Raw genomic sequence first — 18,586 nt, forward strand, 5'->3', positions numbered from 1 at the left:
CAGTAGTGAGCCACCACCATCAGCTGTACTATATTCCGATTTTGTAATAAAAGAATACCAGTATTCTATATTAGAAATAATCTTCCATACCTATTTGTTCGCTTCATATTTAGAAGGAATGGAAGATTTCTTTTGCGGAGTGAAAAATTGTGGAGTTTTGGAATATGAGGGCTAAGCAGAAGCCTAGGAAATAATTTATTTGAAAATACTAAGTCAAAAAGAATGTGATTGCCCAAAGTTGTAGAGTACAGTTAGACTATGCTTAGGATCAGCTTTTAGCTATCTTCCCTTGACATTGTAATATCTTTCATGCTTTTCAAGTTTAAGCCTGGAAAGCCAAGTGATTATGCTTTCTTGTCTCTCACGTTATTCAGAGGGATATTTGGTTATATTCCAGGTGTTAACAACAATGGCAGATTATACACAGGAAATGTTCTCAAGTTAACTTTACCACCATGTATGTTATACTGCCCATTACTTGAAATGTGAGAAAAGTATGATTAATGCAGCATGCATCAAAATTAATCTGTCATGAACTTCTCTCTGCGAAACACAGAAGCCACAATGCTGCACTTAGAGTAATAATAAGACAAGGAATAATGGCATCCTAAAATTTAATGAGGTAGTTTAGTTTAAATGTACATTGTTAGTTTATGTCAACCTACTGCCCCATTGTAAGCAGCACATTTTTTAACAACCTTGTGCAATGGGGCTGTAAATTACTATAATTAAATTAGGCCACAACCTCATCCAGGCAATATGAGGTATTAATACTTTGTTCTTGTAATCATACTATCTTTTAAGAACAGAATCTACAGTGAAAGAAAAATAGCAAACAGCATGACCAACCATGTCATTTACAAGATTTTCAAGAAGAAAATAAAGTTCCTTGCTATTATCTACCCATTTTCCAGTAATTCCCATAAAAAATCCTTCAATTTAAGTAATCAACACTTAAAATTTTTTCAACTGGTTGATAAACTTTAAAGCAAAGCTCAGTGTAAGAATTTACTACAAATAAGCATACCAACGTGACTTGAAATTTATTCCCAATGTCATTTTAAGATGACAAGCTTCTAGAGATATTATTAGTCTAATTCTTTGATATGACAAAGATTCTGATACAGAAAACAATGAATCCTGAAAGCAATAGAAAAAAATAGATTTTTTTTCATATCATCTCTTTTATGTTCTCCATAAAAGATCATATTGTGGCTTGTTGATAGAAGGTAGAACATGTTGTTTGTTTATAAAATGGGAAGAAAAATTAGTCCTTTACTTCTTTCTATTCCTCCAATATATTGAATTCCCTGAGAGCACCTGTACTACATTTTAAGCCAGACTGGTTTCAGAACTGAGTTTTAATTAGGCAATAAAATTCCTGGAAACTGGACCTACAAGTTACTCCAAATTACTAATTGACAAGTATAATATATGATACAAAATAGACGCTTCATAAAGACTTATTGAAAGAATGAAAAATTAATGAAAGAAGTGATCAATTGTGTTCATGTATTTTCGATTTCACACTCTTTATTTTAGCCTCATAAATGCCCTGAAAATAAATCTTTCTTACATATGTTAAAGAATAGGTCGTATCACCTGAAATGTTTTAGAGTCAATCAGGCTTGGGAAAACCAAACAAAATCAAACAGAAACACAAATTGATTCCCTGTACAACAGGAATCAAGAGGCCATCCTCACTAATAAAACAGAATAATAAATACTTTTAAAATGGAAGTACATGTATGTAACAAGAGTTATAGAATTTTCTCCAAAGAAGAAGGCATATATGGAGACACATATTTGTTGTTTTTGTTGTTTAATTTTTATTGTCAAGGTAATGTATAGAGTGGTTAAAATTAGGTAGTGAGTACATTTCTTGTCAAACCTATTACCTCCTCCCCCATTTATCTCCCACTTCCCTCCTCCTCACTTCTCCTCCTCAAGTTGTACAGTTTATAATATATTGTCTTGTAAATATTACTGTTTCATTGTTTCTTTGTCTCCCCATTTTGATGTTTCCCTTCCCTAACACAGACAAACATATATACAATACTGAGAGTACCAAAATCAAATACAGTGACAACAGATGCTAAACCCTAGTGGATAAACAAAGGAAAAAAGAAATAATTTTGCATAGTATGTCAAAAATAACAACAATGATAAACCGCTTATTTCCATGTCTGAGTTCATTTTGCTTAGCATCATCGTATGTGATCACATGTACATCACTATTCAGCTATTGTGATCAGACTAGGACTAGTCTGCTAGGACTATCCTAAACATATAGTAATTATTGCCAATGAGGGAAAACACAGAGTCTATGTTTCTTTGGGTCTTGGTATGATTTTTTCCAAGTCTTTCCCTTTCCTTAAAAATGGGGCAATGTCATTCTTTCTGATAGCATTCCATTGTTTATACATACCATGATTTCCTGATCCATTCATCTACTGAGGAGCATCTGGGTTGGTTCCATATTTTACCTATTCCTGGTTCACTTTTTACCAGTTACCATGTTCATAGCTTAGTTTAAAAAATATGGGGAAAGAGAAAGAATAGAAGATGGGGAGAATGTAATAAAGAAACCAATGTATATCCTACCAAAATCAAGAGTGAGGGAAGGGATGGGTAGGGGAAGGATGGGTAAGAATTTTGAAAAGGGTGATAATAACCAAAATGCATTATATGCATAAACTATTCTGTTAAATGGCAACTCCTTTGTACAACTACTTAAAGATAATTGAATAAATATTTTTTAATGTGAGAAAAATGAAGACAGCTAAATAAAATGACAAAGTAGTGGGTAGTAAAGGTAAGTTGTTATGTGTATTATTCCTCCTCTTCTGTGATACAAAAACAAATAATAACATTAATTTCAGCCATGTAAGCTTAAACAAATCAGACTCTAATATTTATTTCTTCTTGTCACTGAATATGTCAGGCCAGAAGTTAATTCATTTGAAATTTAAAATATCTTCTACTCTATAAGCCCTAAGCACAGAAATTGATAGAATTTAGTAATAGAGAACTCAATTCAATTCCATTAGAAAAAAAGGAAGTTCTATTTATTTTTCTATAAATGAGGGCAAAAGACAAAAAGTGCATTTGGAAAGTGATGGAGAGAGGGAGTTTGATCAAGAGACTTTCTGTGCATATATGGATATGTCAAATTGAAACCCCATTGTACAACTAGCTAAAGCTGATGAAGAGTTGGAAAAAAAACAGAGCAATAATAATCACAAAGCTGAATATTTTAATTGATTACGTTTCGTAAACTTCAAATGCTACTTTAAAAAAGACAACATGAAACACTAGATTCTACATGGAGATATGTTTGTCCAAGAAAGTCATCTGCAACTTAAACTTACAATAAAGAGCTACCAGTGATCTGAAGATCTCAGTTCAAAGCTAGCCTAAGCAGGAAAGTCAATGAGAATCTTATCTCTATTAAATGACACAGAGAGAGAGAGAGAGAGAGAGACAGACAGACAGACAGACAGACAGACAGACAGACAGACGGGGCATTTGTGTTGATTCCATATCTTACCTATGGGAGACAATGCTGAAATGAACCTGATTGTGTTGGTAGCTCAGTGTGGCCTTGTTAGTAGTCTATTGGATAAATGCCCAGGAAGAAAAATGCTGAATCATAGGGAAGCTCTATATTTACTCTTTTGAGGAACCTTCATACTGCTAGCCAGAGTGGTTGAACAAATTCACATTCCCTCCAGCAGTGTAATAGGGTTCCCTTTCAGCCACATCCCCATCAGCATTTGTTATTGTTAGTTTTCTTGAAAATGGCTATTCTAATGGTGATGAGGTGAAATCTCAAAGTTTTTTTGATTTGCATTTCTTTTATGGCCAGAGATGTTGAACATTTTCTTCATGTGTCTATTGGCCATTCTTACTTGTTCTGAGAAGTCGCTCTTTGTTTAGCCCACTTATTAATTGGATTGTTGCTTCTTAGAGGATTTATTCTTTTTCTTAAATTTCATTATGTTATCAAGGCGATGTAGAGAGGGGTTACAGTTACATATGTAAGGTGGTAAGTACATTTCTTTTCAAACTTGTTACTTCCTCCTTCATTTTCCCCCATCTTTCCTCCTCTCCAGTTGTACAGTTGATTTCCAATGTATTGTTGTGTGAGTATTGCTGTTGCATAGGTTTGCGTTTTATCCTTTCTTTCAACATTTTGAGGGTTCATTCATTAGGAGGTTAATTTTTTTAGCTCTATCCATACTTTATATGTAAAGCTATATCTATATATGATGTATAGCTAAGTAAAGGTTTTCTATCTTGTTAGCTATGTCCTTTGCCATGCAGAAACTCTTCAGTTAGATGCAATCACATTTATCCATCCCTTCTTTGGAAATGAAAAGACTTGGAAAAAATATATTAAGTGAAGTAATCCAGACCCAAGGGAACATAAGTTGCATGATTTCCCTCATTTGTGGTAACTAAAATGTGCTTATAATTCTACAAGTAACCATACTGGTTCATAAAAGAAAAAATACACTGAAACATGATAAATCAAACAGGTCTCCAGGAATTCATGCAATAAGATGGAAGGAGGATATTCCTAGGAAAGAATCACCAAAGCTCAATAGGGTGCATATTATCATATAAAATAATCTTTACAAAATGAACTCCAGAAACGGAAACAAGTTTTTTTTTAAATTCTTTGTGGCTTTTGTTTTCCTTTCCTTTTGTCTTGTTTGTTAACCTGTATTGGGGGGTATTTATGTGTATGTAGGGGGCACAGAAAGTATGGGACAAAGGGTGAATAAATGCAGGAATGGTATTCACTAGAAACTACATTGAAAATGACCTACACAACTTGTGGGTGGGGACAGGAGTAACAACTGGGAGAGAATGAGGAAGGGGTGACATTGTTCAAAAAGAAATGTAGGTAAGGCAGTGAGTACATTTCTTGTTCAACTTGTTACCTCTTCCCTTATTACCCGTCTCCCTGTACCACACTTTGACAATAAAGAAAAAGGTTTATAAAATAAAAGAATACTAGAGTACCATAGATATTTTCCTCAAGTCATTAAAGACAAATTCATTAAAAAAAATGTACTCAGTACCTTGACTTATGTAACTGTAACCTCTTGTACAATAACAATCATATACATAATATTATATATGCATAGTTCTTGAAATTCAGCCCATCTGGATTCATTATAACAGTATAGTATCATGATGAACAGGCATATTCCAGAATCTAGCCAAACTGAGTATGAATCCTGCCCTTCCTGTGCACTAATTAGAAGTGTCCAGGGCTGGGGTGGGGATATAGTCTAGTGGCAAGAATGCCTGCCTCGGATACACAAGGCCCTAGGTTCGATTCCCCAGCACCACATATACAGAAAACGGCCAGAAGCGGCGCTGTGGCTCAAGTGGCAGAGTGCTAGCCTTGAGCAGGAAGAAGCCAGGGACAGTGCTCAGGCCCTGAGTCCAAGGCCCAGGACTGGCCAAAAAAAAAGAAGTGTCCAGCCATATAGCGGCTCCTGCAAACTTAAGTCTTAAGCAATAAAAAGGAGTCAATATGGTACACAGTGGGGAAAGGACTTATCAGAAAGTAAAGAAAAATGACTTAGCACCATGCTTAGCATACAATGGGCATATCCATTTAATATGAGTTATTTTTATGCATTGATAAGGTTTCCAGAAGAATTTGATGCATTGAACATTGTTTTATTGCTTTGAGACTTTATCAAGTCATAAAAAACTAAATTTTAAAATATATCTAGCCTAAATATAATTTGGGCACATATTAAGGGTTCCGATAAATTAAATTTCAGTTAGTTTGACAATTTTAACTATAGAAGTGTCATAGACATATTTTTGCTTCCTAAGAAAGACAATAACAAGAAATACATTTTCATCATTATCTCAGTGGGGAAATGCCCTGTGGATTCAGTGTATGTAAACTGAAAATAGTTCTTGTAATGAGCATGCAAGCTATACTAGATGTGCTAGTATGTAACTGACTGATAACAAAGAGGAAGTGTGTCCTCTGGGTTTAGTCTGTTAACATGACACAAACAAATTTCTATTCTTAAGAGCTGATTGTCTGTTGAAACTATTTATTGTTTGTACTTCATGTGATCATAGCACATGGAAACAGAAATGTAATACTCTGCATGTCTATAATCTATAACATTTTCTAAGTCAGAAGTGTCATCATTTTTGTCCTGTTCTGCCTGTGGGAACCCTCTTCAATAGAGCCTCATGGCTTCTGCTAACCATGAACTTCCTTCCCCTAAAACTCAGAACTAACGGATGACAAGTTGAAATGATCCCTTGTTTCAAGGGAAACCAAATCGAGTCTTCTCTGAAAGAAGATTATAATCCGTCTTCACTAGAAAACATTCTTACTTATATTTTCTCTTTATATGTCGTTTTGCTCATTTCCCTTGTTCTGCAAACAGTTTTCCAATAAGCCACTTTTTGGCAGGGCAAGGGTGGCCCTTGTCTCTCACTAACTAATTAGGAGACTGAGATATGAGGATCGTGATTCAAAGCCAGCCAGTCTGGAAACTCCATGAGATTCTCATGTACAATTGAGCATCAAAAGAGCCAGATGTAGAGCTGTGGCTCAAGTGGGTAGAGTGCTAGACTAGAGCAAAACACACTCAGGAAAACATTCAAGCCCTGAGTTCAACTTCTAAGACTTACACACACACACACACACACACACACACACACACATTTCCATTGGCACTTGTGATTATGTCTTTAATCTTAGCTACTAGAAGTGGTGAGATTTGGATATCATGAATCAAAATCAGTTGAGGAAGATACACAAAATTCTTTCTCAGACAATAGGTGTGATGAACCATACTTGTTCATCCTAGCTATGTGGAAAGCTAATTTCAGGAGGATATTATGGAATCAGGCTCGCTAGCCCTAACATAAAAGTTCACAAGATTGTATCTCAAGAGAGACAAAGGGTAAAAGGCAAACCAATGCAACAGCAATACTTACAAGACTATATGCTGTAAACCAACTGTACAACTTGGTGGGGGTGGGATTTGAGGAGGAGGGGAAGGTGGGAGAAAAATTAGGGAGGAGGTAACAAGTTGAGTAAGAAATGTACCTACTGTCTTATGTATGAAACTGCAATCCCTTTGTACATCACTTTGACAATAAATTAATTAATTAATAAAAAAGAATTTGTCCCTTCCAGTGCTTTTACCCCTGGTATCACTATATCTGATCTTAGTACCCTGGATTCTATATACATATGTGTGTATGTATTCGAACTAGGGAAGGGAAAGGGAATACCAAAATTGAGAGACAAAAGATAAAAAGACAAACCATTCCAAAAGCAATACTTACCAAAACATCTGGTGTAAACAACTGTACAACCTATGAAGGGGAGAGGGAAAGAGGAGGGGGAAAGTGGGGGAAAATGAGGGAGGAGATCACAAGTTGGATAAGAAATGTACTTATGCCTTACATATGAAACTGTAACCACTCTTTACTTCACTTTGACAATAAAGAAAAGAAATAAAAATAAATGAGAATTTGTTCAATGGGGCACACACCAATCTTCCCTGATAATACTAGAAACATAAAATTAGCAGATAATGATTTGGGAGGATCCTGGGACAATAAGTGAGATCACCGTCTTAAAAAATAGTGGCTGGAATCATAGCTGAGTAGTACAATATCTGCCTAGCCATTATGAGATCTTGAGTTCAAACTTCAGAAATCATTTTTCAAAAATCCATGTTATCTTTTGCCAGGTGCTGATGTCTCATACCGATAACTCTAGCTATTCAGGATGCTGACATTTGAGGATTGTGGTTCACAACCAGCTTCAGCAGGGATATCTGGGAGTCTCTTATTCCAAATTAACCACAAAAATGCCAGAAGCAGAGCTGTGGCCCAAGTGGTAACACTAGCCTTGAGCAGAAAAGCTCAGGGACAAAGCCTAGACCTTGAGTTCAAACACCAAGAGCAGAATAAATGAATAAGTAAATTAATTAATTAATTAAATCTGTCTTTACAAAGTTCAAATTTCTCCAAAAGAGATAACAAACTACAGATTGGATTCTCTAATTCTACTACTGATGATATAATGAAGAATGGCTCTTCACTGTTTATACTGCTGGTATAAATATGCTTGATTTTGAACTTTGTTTTTTGTCCCTGTAAGACCAAATGTCCTGAAAGAGAAGATATAATCTTACTGTCTGGATTTTTTTCTTTTCTTTTCTTTTTTTTTTTTTTTTTTTGCCAGTCATGGAGCTTGAACTCAGGGCCTGAGCACTGTCCCTAGCTTCTCTTTGCTCATGGCTAGCACTCTACTACTTGAGCCACAGTGCAACATCAGGCCTTTTCTGTGTATGTGGTGCTGAGGAATTGAACACAGGGCTTCATGTATATGAGGCAAGCACTTTACCATTAGGCCATATTCCCAGGCCTGGTCGGGATTCTTAATGCTTGAATAGTACCTTTTATACCTTTTATATGACAAATAAATATTTGAGTTCTTAAGTCAATATTTAATTCTGTCAAAACATAAAGGTTGTCTCTGTGTTAAAATTTTCAAAATGCACACAAATACTTGCCCAAACATAAATGGTTAAGTATAAGCAGCACTAAGTACAATAAGAGTCTTGTTTTCCAGAAATCAGAATATTTGGCTTTTACTAAGCTTGGCTTTTACTAAAGGATCCCATAAAACGAATACAGTTTTAAAAGAATCTTATGTATACAGTTTGGTAAACTATAGAATATAAAGCTCAATAAATATATCTAAATTATGAACAGATAAGTAACCAAATGAATTGTGAATTTCATTTAGGTAAAACTATACTGAACAAACTAAAGTATATATAATTCTGATTGGCAATTATATAGGGTCCTTTATAAATACAAACAATGTTGTAGATATAACTCACTAAAATGTCACTTATAAGTTCTTTGTGTACTTTTGATTGGTTACATTTTTATCTTTAATTAATGTTGCTTTGACATTACATTGCAGATGTTACATTTAATGAGACAAAAAGTAGGAAACTTGTGAGTATATTTCTGAAGCTATCTAGAACTTCTGAATGTTATGAAAATACTGTAGATTTTATAATATTTCTCCCTAGTTACAATAGAATTAATGTTCTACAGTCATTGGGTAATCTATGCTTTTTACTAATGTTATAGAACGTACCTGTAGGCAATTATTGACTAGAAAAGCGCAGTCAATCAGCTTGTTTAATGACTAATTTAGATGTCCTGGGCAAGTACTTACATACTTTCAATACTTTTATATCCAGAAGACAAGATTTTGGGTGGAAATCACTCACACTGATTGTCATCAGCAATATCTTTAGAGAAGAAGAGCTCATTTCTCTTTTTGTTTCCATCTTAACCGCTTTAATTATTGGAGTTTATAAAGACATTTTTTAATTAAAAATTATTTTACCTGGGAGTGGTGGCTCATACCTATAATCCTAGCTAGTTAGGAGAAAAGAATTTGAGAGAGAATCACCAAATGAAGACAGCTGGGCAAAAAGTAAAATAAAATGAAATGAAACTATTTGACCCCAATCTCAAACATAAAAGCTGCTGACAGTGGCAAAAACCTACCATTGCATCTATGCTGGAAATGGAAATAGGAGAACAAATTGCCTAGGAAAAATTAAAAACTATATTCCAAAAGTAGCAAAGCTAAAAAATCAAAAAGGAATTAAGGGTGGGGCTTGAGTGAAAGATTGCTCATGTAGCAAGAACAAGGTCATAGTTCAAAGCATAGTATCACAAAAGATTATTTTAGTGGAATTGATTTTGTGATTTGGGCTTCTAAGTTTAAATTCTTTTAAAAATAATCAATTAATTTATTGTCAAGGTGATGTAGAGGCATTACAGTTTCATATGTAAGGCAATGAGCACAGTTCTTATCAAACTTGTTACCTCCTCCCTCATTTTTCTTCCACCTTATTCCCTCCCTAATTCCCTCCTCCCTCCCAAGTAGTACAGTTGGTTTACTGCATATTGTCTTCTAAGTATTGCTGTTACATTAGTTTGCCTTTTGTTTCCATTTTGATGTTACCCTTCCCATCCCTAGTTTCAATAAGTGTATATATTATTATATACACTTATATACCCAGGGTACCAAAATCAGTTTAAATTCTTCTGAATCACCCGGAAGTACCAAAGTTCTATTCACTGCTCTCTGCCTGAGAGCAGTGCCTCTCACAGACTCGTGTATGAATCATTCATGATCACAGTAGCATGCATCCTCTTGTTAACCCAATGTAGAGTGGGTCCAGATATCCTGCATTTTTAAGTAAGCTCCAGGTTGATTACAAGGGTGCAGGTGTACAGATCATATGTCCGGAAGCAAAGGTCTGAACTCTGAGTTCCTTAACCTCTGTAATCAGTTTTTCCAACTAAAAGAATCTTTGAAAGATTGTAAGAGAAGGATGACTTTCCAGAAGTATTATGACCTACCACTTGGAATTGAATTTCATATTAGACTTTAACATTTTGGAATCCATCTCTGATTTCTTTCCACCAGAGATGGAGTCAAACCACAGAAAAATCTGTGGAAATTTTTTTACTAGCAAATCAGTGGAATTGGCACAATAGATATGGAAACTCTACAATGAGAAAGCAAGATTGTTAGTGGCAGTTTGACAAGTCTCTCTGCATGAAAACAAATTAAGATGCCTTGACAGCCTTGAAAAGGCTGTTATTTTTGGCATTTTCTTTCTTTCAATAGTCTCTGAACATGTTATCTCAATTTTTCATGAAACTATACTTATAGCCCAGGAATATCCTTAGTAGCCAAGTCACACCTCAGAGTTCTGACAGTTGTGAATAAACCTCAAGAATTTTTACTCCCTTGTCAAATATGCTTGTGTAGTATTTTAGCCATGAGGCCTTTTATTGCAAGAAAACTTTTCCCTTTTCTAGTGCTTTCATATCTCTGATCTTATTTCATTGTGTCTTCTTGCTGAGTAAAAGAACATATAACAATTTTTTAATTCATTGACACAATAAACATTAATTAAATTCCAGTTACAGGCGAGGCTATGGTGGGTACTAAGATAACTATAAAGATTAATAAGTCTTGTCACTGCCCTCAGAGAAACTGTATTGTAGCAGAGAAATAAAAAAAAAGTGTATGCATTGCCAGGTAGTGAGCAGAAAGTGTTTCAATGAGTTATGGATCACATACCAGGTGAATTCATCAGAGCATGTGATGATTTCCAGCCCGGAGCAATATTGGGGAGGTAAAAACAAGTCAACACAGCATGGAGGCTTCATAGGTGGGCTTTGAATAACGAGTAGAATTGGGAGATGGCAATGGACAGGAGCTTGGAATGATCATGGAATGGGGATGCTGCGAGAGGAATATAAAGAGGCTGTTTTGGTTGTGTTATTGTGCTTCAAATATACAGAGAATTCCATATGAGAATATGGAGAGATTATTTTGTAAAGATGAGGTATAGATTTTTACTGATATCCAGAAATACCCTTTAGAGCAGAATAAAATGAGATATTGGGGTGTGAGATTGTCAATCAGGGTCATGTTGTGCAGCTATGAGTTCTACCCCTACAGATATTGATACTCTGGATCTTAACTCTACCCATGCACTACAGTCAGGAGGCCCCTCATCACCCCAGGAAGCTCAGATGTAGGGAGAGAGAATAACTTTACAAATCAGGGACAGGATGATAAATGGCAACAGGTGACTCTTTTCATCTGAAAAAAAAAAAGATAAAAGATAATTTCACAGTTCTATGGTTTTGCCTTAGGAATGTCTCTACTAAAATATCTGGATTTCATCCAGCCTTTTTTATTCATTTTTTTTTATTTTTGTGAACACAGAAACTTTGTTTTCTCTACTCATGCTTCAGGTACATCCTTTTTTCTTTCTTTATATAAGATATATGACTTGCCTCTGAAAAAAATACAAACGTGTAAATTGCATTTGGCTAGCCATCATATTTAATTTTTCTTAAACTGTGCTACTTCCTCCTAGGCACTCTCTGTAACATGTTTGTGTGAAATAGATAATGTACCATCATAACTTTCCAGAGCCAGGAAGCGGATTTTAATGAAAATGCCACTTTTAATAAGACACCTCAATAATATGTAGTCTTGGTATTCCAGCTGAGATATTAATGTCCGTATTTTCCCCTAAAAATCAGTTAAACAAGGTAGAAGGGTTTTTTTCTCTAAATACAATGATAAAGAAGTTATAAAAGTAATTTTCAGTAAATGGAATAATTTTATATAAAGTAAAATGTCAATATTTGCATGTTACATATTCTTATGGTGTTTTCTTTGAGTCTTTGCACTTTTTATTTATTTTTTATTGTTATGGTAGAGTTGATATAAAGAGGACTTACAGTTACATGAATCAAGTAATGAGTACATTTCTTTTTTAATCATGTCTCCCTTTCCGTTCCTCTCTCTGCCGTTCCCTAACATCCTCACCAGCAAGGTTCCAGTTCATTTTCCACATAATGTTTAGTGAGTATCACTGTTGTATTTGTTCATCCTTGTTCTACCTGTTGTGTGAACTCCCTTACTCTCCCAAATACAAACTAATAAACAAGATGAAAGGGAAATAATACAAAAACATCAACAATGTGCACCAAAAAAGTCTCTTCCTTTTCTTGGAGTTCATTTATTTTACATGATAATCTGTAAATAACTATTGAGCCATTTTTCCAGCACCTCTATGCATTCCTTCTTTGGCATGTATATGTTAATGACTAGGGTCCTACATAATTTATCATGTGCTTGTCTGCATGTGTTTTGTGTGTGTGCATATATATATGTGTGTGTATATATATGTGTGCACACATATATATACACACACATATATATATATACATATATACAATTTTTTAGTCATTCAATGTGCTTACTTGTAGATTTATAGGCACATTCTAGTTACCACAAGTGAGGGAAACCATACAGTCTATGTTTCTTTGCTCCAGCTTACTTTGCTTAATATAATCTTTTCCAAGTCTTTCCATTTCCTCAGGAATGGTACAATATCATTCTTCTGATGGATGAGAATTCCATTGTGTATATATACCACATTTTCTTGATTCTTCATCCACTAAGGGACATCTAAGTTGATTCCATATCTTGGCTATAGTAAACAATGCTGCAATGAACATGGTTGTGCTGATGCTTTAGTGTGACCTGGTTTGTAGTACATTGGATAAATGGCCAGGAGTGGAATTGCTGGGTCATAGGGAAAATCTACATTCAGTCATGTAAGGTACCTCTGTACTGCTTCTAGAGTAGTTGAACAAGTTTACAGTTCCACCAACAGTGTAATAGGGTTCCTTTGGGCCACATCCCCTCCAGCATTTGTTATTGTTAGTTTTCCTGATAATGGCCATTCTAACTAGAGTGAGGTATAGTATCATTGTTTTGATTTGTGTTTCTTTTATGGCCAGTGATATTGAATACCACTTATTGTGTTTATTGGCCATTTTTTTGTCCTTCTCTGAGAAGTCTTTCTTTAATTCCTTAGTTCATTTACTGATTGGTTGTTGAGTTTTCAAGGGTTTGTTTATTGGGGTTTAAATTTTTTGAGCTCTAGATGTATTTTAGATATGAGGATTTTGTCTGATGTAGAGCTAGTGAAGATTTTTCTTCCATTCTCTTTGCTTTCTATTTATCTTGCTAGGTATGTCCCTTGCTACATGGAAGCTCTTCAGTTTGATACAATCCCATTTATCCAATCTTTCTTTGATTTGTTATGATTCTATATCTTTGTTTAGAAAGTTTCATCGCATTCCAAGAAGGCTTAGGGTTTCCCTTACCCCTTCCTGTAAGTTTTTCATAGTATTTGGCCTTATATTTAATTCATTGATCCATTTAGAGCTGACTCTGTTGCATGGTGATATATGGGTATTTAGCTTCAGTTTTCTGCATGCAGATAGCCACTTTTGCCAATATCATTTGTTGAAGAGGCTATCTTTCTTCCAACCCCTTATCAAATATTGGGTGGCTATATGTTTGTGAACTTATTTCAACATCTTCTATTCTGTTTTGTGCCAATACCAAGCTGTATTCATTACTATGGCTTTGTAATAAAGCCTGATGTTTGGTATTGTTATTCCTCCAGCACTTTTTTTCCTGCTAAGGATTGCTTTATTATTCTTGATTTTCTAATTATTCTATATGACATTTTGGATTGATTTCCCTATTTCTTTGAAGAAAGTTGTTGGGATTTTGATGGGTCTTGCATTGAATTTGTATATTGCTCTTGGCAGAATTGCCATTTTTACTATGTTAATTTTTCCCAACCAGGTATGGGATGTTTTCCATTTACTTAAGTCTGCTTCAATTTCTTTTGTTCAGGCTTTTAAAATGTTCACAATCAAGGGCCTTCACATCTTTGGTTTAGTTAATTCCTATGTGTTTTGTTTGAGCTTATTACAAATGGTGTTCTTTCCTAATTTCATCATTACTCTTCTCATTGTTGCATAAAGGAAGATTATGAATTCCCAGAGACTGAGGTGGAAAGAGAGAGCTACACATGTAGGGCCTTACATGATTAGACTACATTCTCAGTCTAGAGCTGTCTTAATACAGAAATGTCCTTGATGATTGGTGAAAGAAAGGATATGAGAAGTCAGAATTCAAACATGGAAATGCCAGAAGTAACCACTATAACACAAAAATCATTGATTTCTGGCATAAGGAAAATTTGTGGGTATAAAGAAGGAGCTTGTTCTGTTTCATCTTCTGTGGTTGCTGTGTGTCACTATGTCACACAGCTGGCACTTCCCAAATCTTAATTTGATAATTGACTGAAATGATGAAATATAAAGTCTGTTGGTGTTTTTTTATAAACATAATATTTTAAATTTTCTATTTTGTCATACTTTTTAATTATATAATTTGTTAAATTCAATTTTATTGTCAAAGAGATGTACAGAGGGGTTACAATTACACAGGTAAGGCAGTGACTATACTTCTTGTTGTACTAAGGTAGGAGAAAAATGTTTTGTCATACTTTATGCCATATTTGATGGTGGTCATTGCTAGTATAGATATCTTATCCTGGATTTACTTTGAATAATATAAGTTTAAAACAAAAGAAGCTTCTAAATGAGAAAGCTAACAAAACTCTGATACTACTTCAACTACATTTACATATCACAAACTGTCAAACAAAGAACTGGAGTTAGATGAAACAAAATTGATCCAAACATAAACCTCAGAGATGAGAATAATTAGATATGCTGGAATATGAAGATAGAACCTGAAAATTACATTGCATTGTGAAGTATGCATCAGGCAACTTAGTATTATCTCAATGTTAAACTGGCCATAAATTTGTCATTAATACAAAAGTTAAGAAAAACTTGTATTCTTGGCCATTATTTTCTTATTAAATTTAAGAATGTCTTAGCCATTCTTACTTCTTTACTCAATGTATGCCAGTGACACTTTGGGTTGGAATGTCATGTGTTTGGTGTGCTATGGACAGTATTTAGGATAGTATTTAATAAGCATTTAAAGTCATTTATTCCCTTATTTAAATATTTTCTTACTAAATCAAAAATTTAAAATACCATTAACTATGAGTAAGCTGTACTGACTAACAATTAGCTATCATTAAATGTAGACATCATATGAAACAATATTGGATTATATGAAAACAACAAGTCCTTTAAGATGCAACCTTTTTTGGTAATACTAATAAATTCAGTACACTCGCTATAGCCTTTTTATTTTCCATGTGGGGCTTGCAGTACATGAAAAGTTATAATAGAAAAAAGTCTACAATTATACAAATTTACAAGAGCCCATGTACTTAATAATATTATTGGGCTTAATAAAAGTTAAAATTGACCTATTATATAATTATCAGTTCAAATTATAATTATTTTCCTTTATTGTAATGATAGCTATATGATTAATTTATCTTGTACTTTGTGGATATAAGCAGACATATTACCTTCTAAAAAGTAAGAAACATACTATAGTTCACACCTATTAAAGCCAGCAGAGTGATTATGGGAGAAAGGTGGAAAACTCATCCAAAGACTAAAGAAAACCTTCCTGCCCTTTCACAAGACTCTGAGATCCCACAAGTTCAAGGAGGTTAAATATCAGGAGGACCTTGGTCTTAGGTGGACTTAGCTGTCTTTGTGATCAAATCCAAATATCTGTGATGACTTATATGGCTTTATCTATGGAAGGACGAAAGGCTCTCCAAACCAAGACTTCCAAGTATTACAATTTATTTAAAATAGATTTAAGAAATAGAACTAGGGCTGAGAACATGGCCTAGTGGTAAAGTGCTTACTTCGTATGCATGAAGCCCTGGATTCGATTCCTCAGCACTACATATATATATAAAAAAAAAAGCCAAAAGTGGTGATGTGGCTCAAGTGGTAGAGTGCTAGCCTTGAGCAAAAAGAAGCCAGAGACCATGATCAAGCCCTGAGTTCAAGCCCCAGGACTGGCAAAAAACAAATAACAAATAGAAACTAAAACTTGTTTACATTCTAGTTACTTAGAGTTCATCATATAGAGACCATGAAAATTCAGAGCCATGAATCTACATAGACCCACAAAACACTGGAAGATCTACAAAATATACAATAAGGACATAGAAAATTTAATAAATAACTGATGGAAACTTTACAGGTGATTAAGGAGCCACAGTGTAATACTAGGATAAATACAGTGAGGAAATGACTGCATTAGGGGGCTGGGGATATGGCCTAGTGGCAAGAGTGCCTGCCTCATATACATGAGGCCCTGGGTTCGATTCCCCAGCACCACATATACAGAAAATGGCCAGAAGTGGCGCTGTGGCTCAAGTGGCAGGGTGCTAGCCTTGTGCAAAAAGAAGCCAGGGACAGTGCTCAGGCCCTGAGTCCAAGCCCCAGGACTGGCCAAAAAAGACTGCATTAGGAGGACAGTTTGGGGAAAAGGATATTCATGGAATGAAAACTTGAAGTCATATGACCTCAGGTTGACACTGCCTATGTCCTGGCCTAAGAAGAACCAGTGCAGTCTTGAATGAGAGTACATGAATTCTGGACCAAGTTCTGGCTCCCAATCTGTCACTTTCTTATTGAATGCACTTGAACTTGTTTGTGAACTTGCTTTCACAGATTTTCTATTCACCAAATGATCATAGGAATGTTATCTGTGCTTGGAAGTTGTTGCTGGGATTAAATGAAGTACAGAAAGCCATGCTAGAATAATGTATGTCACATTGTTATTGCACATATAGATATTTCCTCTCTAATTAGCTAACTTACTAGCTTATATGAGGGTTGAGAAAGAGAGGAAATGAACTTCAAAGTATTTGTGAAGGTAACTGTAACCAAATGTAGAATGGAAAGCAGTTCATTTCTACCACATCAGTGCCCCCACTGCCCCTGATGTTACCACCACCTTACCTCTTACATCCAATCAGTTTTTGGCACTTTCAAATTTAGCTGCCTCTAAATGAAAATCATGCAACTTCATTGGATTTTAGTGGGAACTTGAACATTCCCATGACTCCCTACAACAACTCAAATCTAACTTTCTGCCACAGATCACAAAGTACCTTCTTACCTGACCCAGCAATACCTCTCTAGAATTTTCTCCCACAGGTCTTCTCCATACAATCTGCAGCCCTTAAAGTATACAAACTTTCCAGGACAGGTAGAATATTGACACATTCTCCCTTTTCTTGGTTATATGTGTTAACAAAGGCTGTATTATACAAATTGAGATGTAGGCAAACGCTTATACCATGTGTGAAGAAACTAAGGTGAATTGATAGAGAGCAACATACCAAGAAGGAAGATTCTGTATTAGATTAGGATTATTTTGTCATCAATCCAGGCTGTTTGTGCTTATATATGTGCTTTTACCTTTGAGTACATCTTCCTGTTAAAAAGTAACTACTATGTATTAAAAAGAACAAAAAGATACATGGTGAAAATTTCTCTAGAGCCATTTCCCTTTCTTGCAACTTCTATTAGTTTCCTATGAATTCCCTGTTATGAGATGTCTGCGTGTGAAATTACACCCACTTGCAATGGTGTGTAACTGGTTACACAATCAAATCTTCCATTGTGCTCTAAATTGGGAGTCATGCTTAGGTCACAGAAAATGAAAGTATCCTGATTTCAGTGAGAACATTTATGGTTTAATTTTTATATTAAAGTACTTGATAATGAAATTAGATGTGAGTTATTGTTCCTACCGATTTAATTCAACAGCTTTTTTGTATTGCTTTAATAATCCAATATTTGCTACTCTTTTAAAATTCTTCTTGAAACATAAATATCAGCCTCAAAAATATTAAGCCTATTTATAGACTTTATGAGCAATTACAGTAATCTGTTTATCTGAAAATTATGAAACAGATTTAATATCTGCTAAGGATAGTAATTCTTTCTTAATATTCCTTTGAAAACTACCTGAGAATTATTGTTCTATTTTTCTATATGAACTTTAGAATCATTTTTCTTGAATTACACAGACATAATTTGGTATATACAATTGTATGTAGTTTGGAAACTGCCTATACTTTAATGCAGTTTCATCATTCTACAAAAAAAAGAACATATGTTT

At 34.7% G+C, this 18,586-nt stretch overlaps 1 protein-coding gene across 1 annotated transcript in view; it reads left to right on the forward strand.

The window, feature by feature from the left end:
• The window catches only part of Nkain2 (sodium/potassium transporting ATPase interacting 2), a 922,696-nt gene that overhangs the window by 600,048 nt on the left and 304,062 nt on the right, over nucleotides 1–18,586 (forward strand). The gene's annotated exons all lie outside the window — the stretch shown is intronic.

Source organism: Perognathus longimembris, chromosome 9 (genome assembly GCF_023159225.1).
Source record: "Perognathus longimembris pacificus isolate PPM17 chromosome 9, ASM2315922v1, whole genome shotgun sequence".
In the NCBI taxonomy this organism is placed as follows: domain Eukaryota; kingdom Metazoa; phylum Chordata; class Mammalia; order Rodentia; family Heteromyidae; genus Perognathus; species Perognathus longimembris.